At 43.2% G+C, this 17,372-nt stretch overlaps 1 long non-coding RNA gene across 1 annotated transcript; it reads left to right on the top strand.

The window, feature by feature from the left end:
• The first annotated feature begins 472 nt into the window (after positions 1-472).
• On the top strand, positions 473-17,311 carry LOC118494645. Its single transcript, XR_004896773.1, has 3 exons — positions 473-527; positions 10,465-10,469; positions 17,299-17,311. It is a non-coding gene; the product is annotated as an uncharacterized LOC118494645 (long non-coding RNA).
• The last annotated feature ends 61 nt before the right edge of the window (positions 17,312-17,372 follow it).

The raw sequence follows: 17,372 nt of genomic DNA, 5'->3' as shown, positions 1-17,372 counted from the left end.
AGATGTTGTGGGTTTAACAGAATAATTATTTTTAAAAAATAAAAAACTTTGGGGATTTACACTGTTGTACACTCATCTCTGGGTTTCTGATGTACTCAGTACAATGTTGTGCATTCCAAAATGTTGTAATCAAAACTGCCTATTATCCCATTAACAGTTTTGTTTTCAAATTTGTGTTCCAATTATAAAAGCTCACATATACTTGTGACAAATGATTCTCAGTGTGCCTTCCTTTCTATGCACAATGTAGTGAATTAACCCCATCACAATGTGTAGTACTACAAACGCCCTGAAAGGCAAGGTAAAAAAAAACACCTACAGTAAGATTATCTCCTATTTAGGACATAGTATTTTGTACGTAGAAGATAGTATTATCCTAAAGTTTATCTCCTAATTAGGAGATATTGTCTTGTACGTACAAGATCAAATTTGACTTCTTAATTTTAAGGGTGAGAAAGGCACGCTGAATCGCTTAGTGCACGATACAAAGGGAATTGAAAGTTCAGCCAAATGCAGCATAAACAAAAGTACAAATGTCTAGTGTAAAATATAATGTAACTGTGCATAGGTGCTGACTTGGGTTAAACAGTGTAGATAGGCTATAATGTTAGTTGTCATGTTCTGTACTGTACTATATGTTATTGTGTCCTTGTGAAATATTAGCTTTTGTGGCCAAAGTACTGAAAGCACCAGTATCCCAGCGTTCATTTCGGCATTCAAGTGAGGATTGGGTTTCCAGTACAGAAAAGGACCAACAACAGGACGTTTATTTATTTACAATTTTTGTATGCTAATTCATTACTAAATTCACTTCTGACAACTTTTTAGGCAAGATTTTGAATATAGGCAGTTTTTCAAAAAACGATGGTGAATTGAATTTTTGCTCCGAATTTGCTCTGGAGTTCAGAAGCTCCACAAACGGGCAGGGGCGTCGCACCCGTGAGAGGGTTCAACACCCACACTTTTTCTGCAGTTTTTCCACAGTTTTGCACAAACGCCTTGCGTCGAACTGCCGCCGTAGCTACGTCGTAGGCTGTGTGTAGCGATTATATTGCCTGAGTGAACAGAACTGCGTCCATAGCAACGCTCTGTTTTTCATGGCAACGGTGTGTTATACTTCGCAGCGGTCTTAACAGACCGCATTCTACATTGGAATTCAACCAATAGTCCAGTAATTTTAAGAAATGTAATGTAAGTATCTTTAGTATTTGCCATACATTTGGTATCACCGTTAATGTGTTACATCAATGTAAAGCTTAAAGGAGAACTCCGGGCAATTTTTACGTTAATCTTGATCGCTATAAGTATGTGAGTACTGTCGATAGCAAAAAAAACGAGCCGAATCGGTGCTAGCTAACTGGAGCTGCTGCAGCTAATGCCGAGAGCTCCCACTTAGCTAAAACGGCAGTTTTGGGGGCATATCATAAAGAGTGCCTTTGTGCCTCTTAACAGACACAAAATGCAATTAAAATGTCTGTGCAACATGAACAGGGCCCTTACATGACAACAAGATGCGTTTTCAACTCAGACATTGTTTAAATTCACCTACCCTGTTAGCTGCTAGCTGCCGTCTGGGATGAGTGAGTGTTCAGCCAGGCTTCGGTAATAATCATCAAGCAGCAGTTCCCTGTGTATTTGTAGCATATATATCCATTTTGTGTGCGATCCATCTGTCGTTGGTGAATAGTAGTCTGCAGTGGCGAACTGTGTGTTCGTTGCTTTAACCAGGCTAGCAGGGCCGACCGGCATCCTTCTAATTCCTCCCCGCCTTCCTCACCTGCCGCGGCCGACAACAATCCACGGGCGCCCGCTGGTCTGGTGGATGTCCTCCAGAGAACAGTTCATGCTTTCGTGGCGAAATTTTTGCGGCGAAAAAAGTTTATTTCCCCCTCAAAAATAGGTAATTGAGCACTGTAGTGGTTATGATCATATCAGTGACTATGTAACTACATGGAAACAGGCCAAATGATGCCTGTTTCTTGTACAGTAATAGCGTTACTGAAGAACAGAAGAAAGTAGCTGCACCTTCGCCAAAATGAAGACTGAAAAACAGAACTATTTTGGTACAAACATTTACTCCCCATGTAGCCACATATATAGATAGATATAATGTATTAATTATTTATTATTTAAATTTTATATTTAATAAATAATTGTTAAATGTAGTACAGAGTCTGTAGTCTATTGCACAAACACTCGAGGAATGCTGCAAACATTTGACAGCCAGTACGTATTGCCTGGGAGAACATACGTGTCACAAACGGCAATTCCACAACTGTACAACAGCGTGAAAGATGACATACTAAAGGAGATCAAAGACATATTGTGGATATTTAAAATGTCTTCCAGTTCCAGTGTTAAATATTCTTTAGAAATAAAAGTGTATTGATCTTTGAAAAGGTGTACCGTGACAGGCCTACATGTGACTTTACATTCTCCTACATGCTGATTTACTAGCCCCAGAGCCGTTGAAAGACTGACTAGCCCCATTTGACATGCTAGCTAATGTTAGCTAAAATTAGCTCATGGTAGCTTAGAGTGCAGTTAGATTTTTGTAGTAGGCAGTTCGGGACTACAAATACAAAAATCTATCTGCTTGTTCAGGTATACATTCAGCCAGTTGGAAATGAAGAACACACCAGAATAGGCCTGTTTAGTAAGCTGTATGTGATGGCCGCATTCCTACACTTATTGCAAAAAAAATGCAATTCAATGTGGAAGTAATCCAAGTATTCAGAATACGTTACTCAGATTGAGTAACGTAGTAACGTTTTGAAAGTATCCTTCCCAACACTGTCGATGACCTTGTTTATGTTATTTCACCTACTTATGTCTAAGAAAAGCTGACCCCCTGAGGGGTGCCCGGACCCCAGGTTGGGAACCACTGGTTTAGGGGGTGTTGGAGCTAAAACATGCAGTATCTTATAAAGTAAACAAACATTGTTCATAAATAAAAACCAAAGCTCAATAAGTTTTATGTGTCCAATAATATTTTAATAGTGGCATAGAGCTTGTTTAAAAAGTTTATAAAGTGGCTTTATTGTTGTGGTTTTCATTTCTGGCTGTTAGTTTGGAGCACTGCAGGCAGCCTCTGTGCTGGGGATTTTGCGCAATACCAGCAAGATGCATCACCTCAAATTGTCAACAGCGTTCTGTGTGCTCTTGACCTTGCATTCTTTCAATAACAACTTTGCATTCTTGGGATTGAGATATGTCCTGTATCTCTTCCTCTTCTTATTTTAAAAGTGTATCATTACACATTTAAGCACACACACACACACACACACACACAGACACACACACACACACACACACACACACACGCTCAGGCACTCACATGTCAGCACCACGTCTGATACCAAAAACCAAACCCCTGCAAATTCTCTAAACTGGGTACATTTACACTTGAATGGAAAACAGCTGCAATTCCTCAGATAGTAGAAGATAGAAGTGTAACTCCCTAAAGTGTTGTGTTAATGAGCACTTTCAACACAAGAAAACAAGATTGAGATCCAAACATGCATAGTCCTGTTGCATGCAAAATTCCACGTTTTGTATGTTTAAAATTTCAAGTCCATCGCATTTGACTTTTTTTTTATCTACCACATCATCAACAACTTGTAAAACAGGAGAACAATGACCGTATTGTAATAATATACTGTATTAAATAATTAGTCTTGTCTATGTGGGGGAACACAAAAACAAAGAGCCCTCCCTGGCATCCCACTGGTGAGTCCCTTAAATGGCTATGAAGGGTTGAATCCTGTGCCAGAATTGTTTGTACTCGGGGCTTGACCTGATTACAGAGTAGAATGATATTGAAATTTGGCAAGAAGTTGAACTAAACTGACTTCTGGTGCTTATGTGTTTCATGCCGAAAGAAATAAAATCTTATCAGAATCTTGGGATTAGGACCTGGAGGTGCGAACCAAAAAGAAAGTCTCAGATTTAATCAGTTAAACAGGATCTTTGCTGCCGAAAAGGCCCTGACTTTATCTTTAAACAATGTAACCTGAAACACACTCTTTTACAGTCTTACACTCATGCACTCATTACCCCAGACCTGTGATTGGATAGTACATTACATTTCATTTTAGTATAAAAAATGTGAGTGGATTTCAAAATGTAATCAATTGTATTGTTTCTTAAAATCCTGGGTTCTGCTTTGCATTCACGTTGGCCTATTCAGTGTTTTTGTGGTTTCTGATTTGGGTATGAAATGAATTACAGAATGTATGTTGAAATGAAAATAATCCACTCAGACAAAAAAGTGGCACTTTGGCACTTTAATGCATTTAATGTTACTTGGTTTCTTTGTAGGGTTTCCATTTAAGAGGCACATTGTCTTATTACTGAACCATACAGAGTTATAACTGAGTTTATTATCTAGGCCGTGGTTTGATAGATGTTCTCTTGACGTCAGATTCAGATCAAAGCACTTTATTTGTCTTCCTGATCACTTGTTGACCTAGAACTGACATTTGGAAAGATTTGCCGCTTGTGTACAGTATGTGTCTCTGTGTTTCTAACTGATGACAGTTGTAAATATCAACCATGTGGAGATATACTGTAACCCACATTTTATATACTCTGGTAAAGATGCAGAACAAGACTACAGAAATGCATTTGTCTGTTTATCGCACATACTCTCAGGAGAGACCTTTTACCTTCTTAGGGTTCTGCTATACTGATGGATCACCTTTGCTTCGCAGTCATTTCATTTAATCCACTTTGCTCTTTAGGGAGCATAGGTCATACATGAACTTTTTCCAGCTGGTTCGGTGTTGGATGGTGTTCTCTGCTTCCTTGTGTTATTTCCTTGAGTTCTGCCTCCACAGACCTCAGCTCTTCCTGGGTCTTCCTATTTTCTTTTCCTTGTGGATTCCATTATGAAACATCCTGGGAATCTACCTGCCAAACACAATAACTAACGAAGAACTCTGGCAAATCACCAAACAAGAACCAACTGAAACACAAATTGAACGCAGGAAATGGGGCTGGATTGGGCATACCCTGAGGAAACCACCCTCCAGCATGACAAAACAGGCTTTAAAGGTTTGAAGTTTATTGCTTGTTGCTTTTGTGGTTCTTCATGTTTCTGCCCCATAAAATAAAACTGATTTGACATTTGAGTTGAAGATGCAGATTCTATTTTTTGTGGAGATGTGTTTTGAACACCATATTTGTCTTAGTATTAAGACAGATGATCTTGCCTTCCCTGTTCTTGTTTGCATGTCTTTATCACTGCCTGTGTCCTTCCCAACAACGCTTTCCAGGTATGTAAATATGTCCGCCTCTTCGTCCAGGTTTATGGCATGATTTGTTTTATGGTTGATATTTATCACCTTGGTTTTTGATTTATTGATGAGGAATCCTGCAGAGGCTGCAATTGTGGCAAGCTTGGGCATTTCTGTCTGCATTTGTATTTGTGAATTTGACAAGAGGACTATGTCATCTGTGAGGTCCAGGTCTTCAAATTGTGACTAGAGTGTCCACTGAATCCCCAGGTTTGCTGATCAAGTCAACTGCCAACTAGGGTTGGGTAACGAAACCCGGTGCTTATATGGCACCGGTGCCTAAACGACCGGTATCTACCGGACCGAATAGCAATGTTGATTTCGGTGCCTCACTTTGGTGCCACTGGAATGCCTGCGCTTCTCTCTGATGCTCCAAAACGCACGTTGGACGCAAGAGAAGCATCGCTGCGTGGGACGCTCTACACTAGACAGCAGATAACCTTAGCCTACCGTTAGCTAGTAGCTAGATTAAACACAGTTAAAATGCTGACAGCTAACATTAAACGATGTAAAGTGTGACTGTATTTCACTGTAGAAGATTCCAACACCGGGACGTAACAGTCTGCAGCTGCCGTTGTCGGAAAAACAACACAGACGGTGCATTCACTTGAAACTCGCCTCGCCAGCTCCGTGGTGCATTCAAAGTTATTGTAAAATACCCTTTTCCCATCTGGTGGTTGTTTTTGTCATTTACCAGCCAAATAAGTTGTATTGTTATTACATTATTAATAAATCATTTAATTTTTACCATGTGGCCTTAGCAATAAGCAAGCCGTTGTTTAATGTCTCCAACTGTCGTTTTGTGCTTTTATTTTATTTTATTTTTACTTCTTTTTTAAAGTATCAGATCAGGCACCGCTTAGGCACCGGCATCGTTTTAAAAGTATCGCTTTAGCACAGGTATCGGAAAAAACCCAAACGATACCCAATCCTACTGCCAACAGGAAGAGAAAAGGAGACAGGAAACAGCTCTGTCGTACTTCTGTCTCTGTAAAACTGTCAGTGAGATATTCATTGTGTAGGACTCGATGATTGTAGATATGTTGTGATTATATCACAGCTAATTGGCATTGTTCAGCCCTACAAAAAATGGTCATCAGATATGGCAATATGCTGTAAAACTTTTAATCACATTCCAATTTAAATGGATTTAAATTTATAAATAATAATGTTCACAATGAAATAGGCCCTCCTATGCTTGCTGCCTGCACATACCGTGGCGCTTGCTATGGAATGCTTTGCATTGCTGGACTCAAAAGATTTGTTGAGTCTTAACTCAGTGACATATTTATGTCACTATGTTTGAAAGTGCATATAAGTTATTTTAAATTACTACCACATGTCAAACTTTTCCAATTCTTTTACACATGCTATCTTCTGTAAAGAATGTATATAGTCATGTTAGCTGATATTCAACAGCATTCAGTCTCCATGTTTTGACATTTTACTACAGTGCTGGACTGAGCCTAACTAAACTGCATCCAGATGCATTACAATTAATAAATAATTCCTTGTATTGTCTCGTGATCGCCTCAAAATCTCCTTATCTCCTATAGGAAAAGCGGATTTCGTATCACCAGCTACACTTCCACCAGCAGTGTGCTAATTACCCCACAGTGTCGTCAGTTCCCATAGCTGTTTTACGGATCTCTAAGGGGAAAAGAAACACATTTTGAAAAGCTTATGCTGCTCAAATATGACACTTAAATTGGAATGGAAAAATGTCAAGTGTATGCTTTCTAAGGAGAGGGATGAGAACATTGAAAATCCACCACCTAGCAGAGAGAGAGAGAGAGAGAGCCAAGACAATCCTTTGCATAACCTCTGAATTATTTACATATTCCAATGGGGGTGCATAAACATTACTGTTAAATGCCAGGCTGGCAGAGAATGGACACAAACATTCCTTCGCAGCTATCATATTACAGTATGACCTCAGACCATGTGATGGTGGAAGAGTCCCTAGAGAGAAGGGGGGACAGTATCTGCAAGCAGGATCGATATATTGATCGTGACCCAGGGACCAATGGTACTTTCATGTCAGTGGCCATCCTAGCTCAGCTTAATTTATTGATCATTTAATAGTTTTTGCCAAGGCAGTCAATATTGATGCAGGGAATAATCTTTAACATCTACCTACCCACTGTCTCTACGAATAAACTTGCAGAGTGCATAATGTCAGGACATTGCATTGTTGTAATGGTTTCAACCAAAAGTGTTTGGCTAGGATTAAATAGTTTATACAAAAAATACAAACATGTTTCTGTTCTGGTTGATTATCTACCATATCATGAAGAGGCAGCTTTTCAAGGATGCTGGTCTCCAGGGCACTGTTCTCTATCAATACCAGTTGAGGGAATGTTTTTGTAGCATTCTAACACAAGGGCATTGGATTGTTAAACATACCCATACACTTGTTTCCTTTATAAATGAGGTCCTTAGTTTGGTATTTACGTCAAGAGAGAAAAAAACCTTGGATTGTTCTCTGCTCCATGCTTTTTCTTCTCCTGTCTGTTCTATTTTTCAAAACACTTGTCGTCAAAGCTTTGTTTGTATCTTATTCCCTGATTAAATAAACTCTTTGCATAGTCAGTCAATAATATAGTTTGCTCAAATGTTGAGCACCTAATGTAAGAATAAGTTCATCTGAACTGAACAAATCATTGAACTATAAAATTAAAATAACAGCGCTTGTAACATTTGCTGTTATTACAGTTTGTGAACATCTTCCTGAAATTATTCAAAAAGTCAACTCAGAAAAATAAAGTTTTCACACACAGTAAGTAAACACTGCGTTACTGTTGTTTACGCCATATAAATGGATGCTTGGTGTAAGGTGTCACCTCTTGTTTTTCTCTTTCATCTCCTCCCTTTTCCACCCACGGATCGACTGTTATGTGCTTTGGCTTAAGATGTATCATCAACAACGTGTCTGGGCTGTTGGGGGGGGGGAACTGCTTTACGACTGCTCAGGGGCATAGAGAAAAATTCACTCATACTTTGAGTCAAATGTTTAAGATATCATTTGAAATAAATGACTGAAGTTCCACAGACCAAACCCAGGTATTCTTTTTATTTTTGGCAGAAAAGAGCCATGAGGCAACTAGCTCATTACCTCCAACTACAGTGTGTTTTCAGTGTTGGAATCCCTGATAAATATATTGAGAAAAGTATGATAAAACCCTTTCAGTAGCTGAAAATCAGTCAAATTAGGTGCTTGCCAACCTGATTAAATAAAGTCAGATATGATTTTTCTTCTCCGGGAACCATCACCTTATCGTGGTGGAGAGGTTTGTGTGTCCCTATGAACCTGAGGGCTGTGTTGTCTGGAGCTTTGTGCTCCTGGTAGGGTCTCCCAAGGCAAAGTGGTCTCAGGTGAGGGGCCAGACAAAGAATGGTTCAAAAACCCTATGAAAAAACGAGGTAGAGATGATGTGACCCTGCCCGGAGGAAGCCCGGGGCCCCCGTCTGGAGCCAGGCCCAGATGGAGGGCCCGTCAGCGAGCGCCTGGTGGCCGGGTTTGCCACGGAGCCCGGCCGGGCACAGCCCGAAAAAGCTACGTGGCACCTCTCTCTCCAACCCATGGGCCCACCACCTGTGGGAGGAACCGCTGGGGTCGGGTGCGCTGCCACATGGGTGGCAGTGAAGGTCAGGGGCCTCGACGGACCAGACCCGGGCAGCAGACGCTGGCTCTGGGGACGTGGAACGTCACCTCTCTGTGGGGGAAGGAACCGGAACTTGTGCGGGAGGTGGAGCGCTACCAGTTGGATCTGGTGGGGCTTACCTCTACGCACAGTCTCGGTTCTGGAACCATACTCCTGGATAGGGGTTGGACTCTTTTCTTCTCCGGAGTTGCCCAGGGTGTGAGGCACCGGGCGGGTGTGGGGATACTCACAAGCCCCCGGCTGAGCGCCGCTACGTTGGAGTTTACCCCGGTGGACGAGAGGGTCGCCTCCCTACGCCTGCGGGTTGTGGGGGGGAAAACTCTGACTGTTGTTTGTGCGTATGCACCAAACAAGAGCTCGGAGTATTCGGCCTTCTTGGAGACCTTGAATGGAGTCCTGTATGGGGCTCCAGTAGGGGACTCCATAGTTCTGCTGGGGGACTTCAACGCGCACGTGGGCAATGATGGAGACACATGGAGAGGCGTGATTGGGAGGAACGGCCTCCCTGATCTAAACCAGAGTGGTTGTTTGTTGTTGGACTTCTGTGCTAGTCATGGATTGTCTATAACGAACACCATGTTCGAACATAGGGATGCTCATAAGTGTACTTGGTACCAGAGCACCCTAGGCCAAAGGTCAATGATCGATTTTATAATCGTTTCATCTGATCTGAGGCCGTATGTTTTGGACACTCGGGTGAAGAGAGGGGCAGAGCTGTCAACTGATCACCATCTGGTGGTGAGTTGGGTCAGAGGGTGGGGGAAGACTCTGGACAGACCTGGTAAACCCAAACGGGTAGTGCGGGTGAACTGGGAACGTCTGGAGGAGGCCCCTGTCCGACAGACTTTCAACTCACACCTCCGGCGGAGCTTTTCGTGCATCCCTGTGGAGGCTGGGGGCATTGAACCCGAGTGGACAATGTTCAAAGTTTCCATTGCTGGAGCTGTGGTCTTAGGGTCTTAGGTGCCTCAAGGGGCGGCAACCCACGAACACCGTGGTGGACACCTGTGGTCAGGGAAGCCGTCCGACTGAAGAAGGAGTCTTTCTGGGATATGTTATCCCAGGGAACTCCGGAGGCAGTTGCAAGGTACCGAAGGGCCCGAAGGGCTGCAGCCTCTGCCGTGAAAGAGGCAAAGCAGCGGGTGTGGGAGAAGTTCGGAGAAGACATGGAGAAGGACTTTCGGTCGGCACCAAGGTGCTTCTGGAAAACCGTTCGCCACCTCAGGAGGGGGAAGCGAGGAACCATCCAAGCTGTGTACAGTAAGGATGGGACGCTGCTGACCTCAACTGAGGAGGTAATAGGGCGGTGGAAGGAGCACTTTGAGGAACTCCTAAATCCGACTAATACGCCCTCTATGGTAGAGGCAGAGCTGGAGGATGATGGGGGATTGTCGTCAATTTCCCTGGTGGAAGTTGCTGAGGTAGTTAAACAACTCCACAGTGGCAAAGCCCCAGGGATTGATGAGATCCGTCCAGAAATGCTTAAAGCTCTGGGTGTGGAGGGGTTGTCTTGGTTGACACGCCTCTTCAACATTGCGTGGAAGTCGGGGACGGTGCCTAAGGAGTGGCAGACCGGGGTGGTGGTTCCCCTTTTCAAAAAGGGGGACCAGAGGGTGTGTGCCAATTACAGGGGTATCACACTTCTCAGCCTCCCCGGTAAAGTCTACTCCAAGGTGCTGGAAAGGAGGGTTCGGTCGATAGTCGAACCTCAGGTTGAAGAGGAACAATGCGGATTCCGTCCTGGTCGTGGAACAACGGACCAGATCTTTACTCTCGCAAGGATCCTGGAGGGAGCCAGGGAGTATGCCCAACCGGTCTACATGTGCTTTGTGGATCTGGAGAAGGCGTATGACCGGGTCCCCCGGGAGACACTGTGGGAGGTGCTGCGGGAGTATGGGGTGAGGGGGTCCCTTCTCAGGGCCATCCAATCTCTGTACGACCAAAGCGAGAGCTGTGTCCGGGTTCTCGGCAGTAAGTCGGACTCGTTTCAGGTGAGAGTTGGCCTCCGCCAGGGCTGCGCTTTGTCACCAATCCTGTTTGTAGTATTTATGGACAGGATATCGAGGCGTAGTCGGGGTGGAGAGGGGTTGCAGTTTGGTGAGCTGGGGATCTCATCGCTGCTTTTTGCAGATGATGTGGTCCTGATGGCATCGTCGGCCTGTGACCTTCAGCACTCACTGGATCGGTTCGCAGCCGAGTGTGAAGCGGCTGGGATGAGGATCAGCACCTCTAAATCTGAGGCCATGGTTCTCAGCAGGAAACCGATGGAGTGCCTTCTCCAGGTAGGGAATGAGTCTTTACCCCAAGTGAAGGAGTTCAAGTACCTTGGAGTCTTGTTCGCGAGTGAGGGAACAATGGAGCGGGAGATTGGTCGGAGAATCGGCGCAGAGGGTGCGGTATTACACTCAATTTATCGCACCGTTGTGACGAAAAGAGAGCTGAGCCAGAAGGCAAAGCTCTCAATCTACCGGTCAGTTTTCGTTCCTACCCTCACCTATGGTCATGAAGGCTGGGTCATGACCGAAAGAACGAGATCCAGGGTACAAGCGGCCGAAATGGGTTTCCTCAGGAGGGTGGCTGGCGTCTCCCTTAGAGATAGGGTGAGAAGCTCAGTCATCCGTGAGGAGCTCGGAGTAGAGCCGCTGCTCCTTCGCGTCGAAAGGAGCCAGTTGAGGTGGTTCGGGCATCTGGTAAGGATGCCCCCTGGGCGCCTCCCTAGGGAGGTTTTCCAGGCACGTCCAGCTGGGAGGAGGCCTCGGGGAAGACCCAGGACTAGGTGGAGGGATTATATCTCCAACCTGGCCTGGGAACGCCTCGGGATCCCCCAGTCGGAGCTGGTTAATGTGGCTCGGGAAAGGGAAGTTTGGGGTCCCCTGCTGGAGCTGCTACCCCCGCGACCCGTTACCGGATAAGCGGAAGAAGATGGATGGATGGATGGAGATATGATTTTGGGATAATGTCTGTAACGATGTTTGCACTTTAGAGTAAATAAATAGAAACCAACAAGGTTTTCCCATTTCTTCTAGTGTTGTAGTGGTCTGGACCAGTTGCCAGGCCTGTTTCCAGTCTATGCTAAGATAGTCTCGCATTGTCAGACCTTCCTCCACAGCATAGGCATGGGAAGTAGGGGTGCTGGAGGTGCTGCAGCACCCCCTGTTGGTGCGGCAGCAGCCCCTGTTAGCAAACTGCGATGACAATAAAATGATCGCTTATAAATATCTCTGGTTGTTGGTGTGGGATGAAGAGAGGGATACTTTTAGTAACAAGATGGCTTTTCACCGGGCTGAAAAGGTCTTTCTCAGCTCTTCACCGCCTGAAAACCTGGCTCCGTAGCACTCAGAGTAGACTTTCACATATCGCACTGCTTCACGTCCACAAAGACATTTTGGATGATTTGATATTCAGGGTCTAATGGTAGAGTTTATCAGCCGAACTCCAGAGCGCAAATCTACGTTTGGTGTACCAAAATCATCATTAGGTAGAGACACGTTGTCTAATCTCTGCATCTTTTTCCCAGATGGTAGCCTATATTTAGCCTAGTATGATTGTGATTAACGGTATGTATGCCTATTAAGAAACAAATAGTCTGTAACTTTTACTTGTCACATACTTCGCTGTTCGTTGTTCTGAGCTCGCTGTGCAGTATGCACTGTCAGCTCAGCTGTGGCCTACTTCATGGAGGGTAGGGGAGAGACAGGGAGAGACACCCCCCCCCCCCCGCCAGCACCCCCTGCCGAAAATGACTTCATGCGCGTCTGCTCCACAGTGCTGCGGAGGAGGGTCTGGCTAGTGCACACAGCATTCCAGGATGGGAGAAAACCGTGCTCTGGTTTATTGGCATTTCTTTAAACCAATCACAATCGTCATGGGCGGCGCTAGGCACCGAACAGAGCAACGGCGCCGCTGCAAAATAGCTTCGGGAAGGAACTTGTTTTGGTGGAACGTGTACGTTCAAAAGTTGTTTTAGTTCGTGCAACAGAAAACTCGGAGGATGGTCTAGCTAGCTGTCTGGATTTACCCTGCAGAGATCTGAGGAGCAGTTAACCATAGTCCTCATAAATCCACCGGAGTTTAGAATGCCAACACAAAGGAAGCCCAAGGCAACGGACATCCGGCCTAAATGAGGGACATCAGGCGGAATTTCCGGGGGCATCGGAGCAATCCCGGAAGTGGAACGTTGTGGATATAGACTAATGCTAAGGTAATACTCTTTTTCGACCAAAATAAGCGACGTTACAAACTCACCTGACTTCGCCAGGTGAACAACAAAAACTTTTCCTGCTACAGCTTTCCGAAACAGTGCACAAAACAGCAAACACTGCTGTGCATTCACTTTTATCTTCGCTAATCTCTCTTTCAAACTAGGTGCTGACTAAATTGATGTTCCGATGAGACTGAGATGACAAAAGTTACGGACAGAGGCAACGCCTCACAGCAAAAATTAGCATGTCTTCCCGGGTGTCCTGTTTCCATCACTGCCTGATCGGAGCTGGAGCTGATAAATACTTGTGCCTACTGCTCATTTGTCCTGGGAGTGATTGCTAATTGTAACCTTTCCCAGTGTAGTCAAAAACCAGATGCCAGTGCGTATAAGTGGGGTTTTTGGCCATTGGGAAAGAGGTATACTGTAAGCTGGCTGCTGGCGATAGCTTCATGTATAACATACAGACTTGAGAGTGGTATTATTCTTCTCATCTTACTCTTGGCAAGAAAACAAAAATGTTAAACTTTTCCTTGAATTATTTTACACAGTACTGGGTCTATCAGGTTATGCTTACTCTTATTTTGATCTTAATTTGATCCAAACAACTCAGAAAAGGTTTTATATGAGATCAATAGATATAATTATGTATATAAATGAACTTTTAATAGAATGTTTAAGTAGTTTACCACAGTGTAAAATAGATAGTTTAGGCATTCTTTGCAGTATTTAACATTCATTTTACTACTCTAGACTGCCATAAAACAGAATGTTTGTTTGTTGTCTGTATGGCCTTTTTATGACACTATATACTACACACACAACCACAAGCAAATAATCCACACACACACTTACGCAAAAAGCAATAAACACACAAATACACATTCATGTGATTCCCAAATGCCTTTTGTGTGCAGCTTGATAATATGTGAGACCCTCTGGGTGTCAGTAAATACTTTCTATGGTTTCACTGGAACAGAGGCTTTAAGTAGCCTCAGTAAATGGCTTTATAAGCAGTTCACTGAAGCATGATGTCTCCTTACCTGAAGCCCCTTACTATTATCCCTCACATACTGCCACTGATACAATTTATTTTCAGGCAATTGGAGCACAGACCAACGATTCCCTTGATTGATTCTATTGCTTAGGCTAAAAATGTGCCCTCGCTCTTCAAAGAGAAGGGAGTTACCCATGTGAGCTTTAGACACAGGCTTTACAGCAAAACTCTAAGTGGCAAAACTGCATTAGGAAACATCTAAATCAAAGCCCATTTTAATTGTAACTCAGTTTTTTTTTCCAGATATTTCTGGTTTAAGCTGAATAGATTTTGAGAAGTTTGTCTAGACTGAGGTTAGTGCAGACTGCTTATTGCTTAAAAGCAAACTTAAACAAGATTCATCATCACCGCTGATACTGGAGAAATACTGCCTTTAATCGCTGTTGTCAGAAAAGATACTGATCAGGAATACCTACATTTCTTTTCCTGTTTCATAACAGAACATACAGAAATATCATTTACAAACTGGCATTTCTATCAAATAAACACGTTACTATATGTTAAATGTGTATTACTCACCCTGGCTCCTGTTGCCTACATTCATACCTGTCTATAGCTGAAAATATACAAAGCACAGTGCCAAATACCTCAGTATAATTAAACCAAACAAGTTCCAATTAACTCACTCACGATAACAAGGTTACACTTTTCTCCTTTTCGCCTATGTTATAGCTTTTAGTGGCCATTTTGCCTTTAACAACTGCAGTTGAGCGACAGGACGAAAGAATGGGTGATGGGTGTCATGTGTTTACTCAAGTCTTTCATGATCAGGTTGGTGGAGGAGGTGGATTTGAAGGGCTTCCTCATAACTCACATTGTTACATTATAAATCCTACTGTCTCATGCAAGTGAACAGCATATTGATCTTTGCGCAAGAAATATAGTCCTTTGAAGCCATTTGCCTTTGTTGATATGTGGCGTTGTGGTGTCAAAAATGAGTTGCAGTGGTCTCGAGAAAGAAGATCAAAGTCACAGACTTAAAGAACCACTCCTCAGTGTGACCATTTGTTTGTGTTCTTCTCACCATTGTCTATTTTGTATGTTTGAATCAAAGTATAACAGCGGTTGCAGTTGTGTGTGTCATGATTGCAGTGTGCGCTTACGCAGGCTTGGAAGTGAAGTCATCAGTGAAGGGCTGAGTGTCATCTCTATAAATCGTTCTTAAGTCCCAAGCCTCAGCCAGTGAAGAAAATATTTGCTCAATCCGAGAGGGGAGGCTGGTTATATAACATGAACAAAATCTGAATGTGTCAAGACTTCAGGCATACCTTTAAACAAACTATAATCCAAACTGAATCCTGAAAAGCTGTCTGTAATTAAAAGCTGTTTAAAGCCCAAGAAGAAATTTGAGTCTGTTAAGATAACACCCTGCTGAGACCTCTTGGTTTGAGGAATCTGTGGAGTTATGTTAAAAGGAGCCTTGCTGAGCCAGACAAAGAATTAAAACATGTTTTCACATCCTAAATATTGTATTATCGGTATCTTCAGCTATTCCAGTGATGCTTTCCTGAAATGAAATTATTTTCAGATACTGACTGATACTGAACTGAACTGAATTAAAGATGTATCACTTGAACACTATGCATTAAGTCAGTTCTAACAAATGGTAAATTATAACAGAGATGTCTAATCACGACTCTAAGGCTAAATTCCTGGCTATTAAAGCAGCTATAAGAAGTAAAGTTTACAATAGTGTGAAAGTGCATGTCAATCACTCAGTAGAACCCAATATATATATATATATAAAACTCTATTATGCATTCAGCACAAACTGACAAAAACGCTGTCGAGTGGAACTTCAGCGGAGCATAGCTGACTACTCAGCAAACCCAGCCAAATATTGTGATTTCCAACCATAGTTTAAATACAAATGCAGGTTTGTGGATGTGGGGGCTCAGGCCAGTGTTTTAGGCAACCACCAGATTGCCGCCTTGGACGTATTCATAGTGGAAACAGATGGGATGGCGTGCACAGTGGCAGATCATCGTTATTATGGTCACACAGTTGGGGCGAGTTATGGAAAATGTTCCTTGTCAGGCAATGTATCATGGTTCATTTACTGTAAAACTGAAAGCAATGGGTGACATTGTAAAAGTACAAAAAAATAGGAATACTTTTGATGTGAATGCAATATCTTGACACTTTGTGTTTTTGAAATACCCAGTGCTATTATAGCAGTTGTACAATTTGTCTGATTTTCAATAACAAAATGCCTCAAAGTAGTTTTATATTGATCATATATATAAGCTATGTTGAATCATAGCTTATCAAAATATCTTTTCCTGTGCATTTTCATTGTTAGCACTCAGTTCATTTGATGCAGCAGAAAAGTATAGCCTAATGATAATAAGCAGAATGACAAAAAGAGGCAAAGTATGAGCTGGTGCCAGTGGTATCAATGGCCTGGGACTAACAGAAGAGAGAGGAGAGAAATAGAGAAGCCTGCTGGGGGAACACATAACTCTGCTCTGTGTCCCAATGCTGAGAGAGGAAGGGAAAAGAAGATACAATGCAATATTCTCTTTGGAATTAATACACTGTCTCTTCTCCAAGAGCATCTAATTTAGTGTTGCTTGCCTTCCTTACTGTCTCAATCTGCCCCTCGCTCGCTCTGTCTCTCCCACTTTCTTCATCTATCTCCTTCACTATCTCGCTGTTTTTCCATCCTGCTCTGTGCCTCCCTCCCCTCCCGTCTACCCACCACCTCTTTCCCTTTGCTGTCTCTCGTTCTCTCTTTCTCTGCCTTAGGCCTTTGTTAGACTGTCTTTGTGGCGAGTGCAGACAGAAAGAGGCAGTCCTTGAACACGACTCAAGCAGTCTGATTGGGAAGGAGAGCACGAGAACCTGGAGACATGGGAGATGAGAGAGGGAACGAGTGGATATGAAAAACCTCTTCTCCCCCTGTGAGAGACAGAGGGAATGAGAAAGGAGAGGGAGCATACTGATAGAAACACAGACAGGCAAGGAAGAAAAAAGTGATTATCCCCTTATCCACTGTTTTAAAGAGGTTAACCTCATTAAAATTGTGGTTATGAAAATGCTGAGGGCACGGTAGATAATAAAGCCTCATGCCAATAGTACATTCTCAGTCTGAATTCATAGATTCGTCGCCCATCAAGTTTCAATTTCAGATTACTTCTGCATCCCAAAGG

This window comes from Sander lucioperca, chromosome 2, assembly GCF_008315115.2.
Source record: "Sander lucioperca isolate FBNREF2018 chromosome 2, SLUC_FBN_1.2, whole genome shotgun sequence".
NCBI lineage: Eukaryota > Metazoa > Chordata > Actinopteri > Perciformes > Percidae > Sander > Sander lucioperca.
Note: the sequence above shows the minus strand (reverse complement) of the source record. Positions and strands in the feature narration are given on the sequence as shown.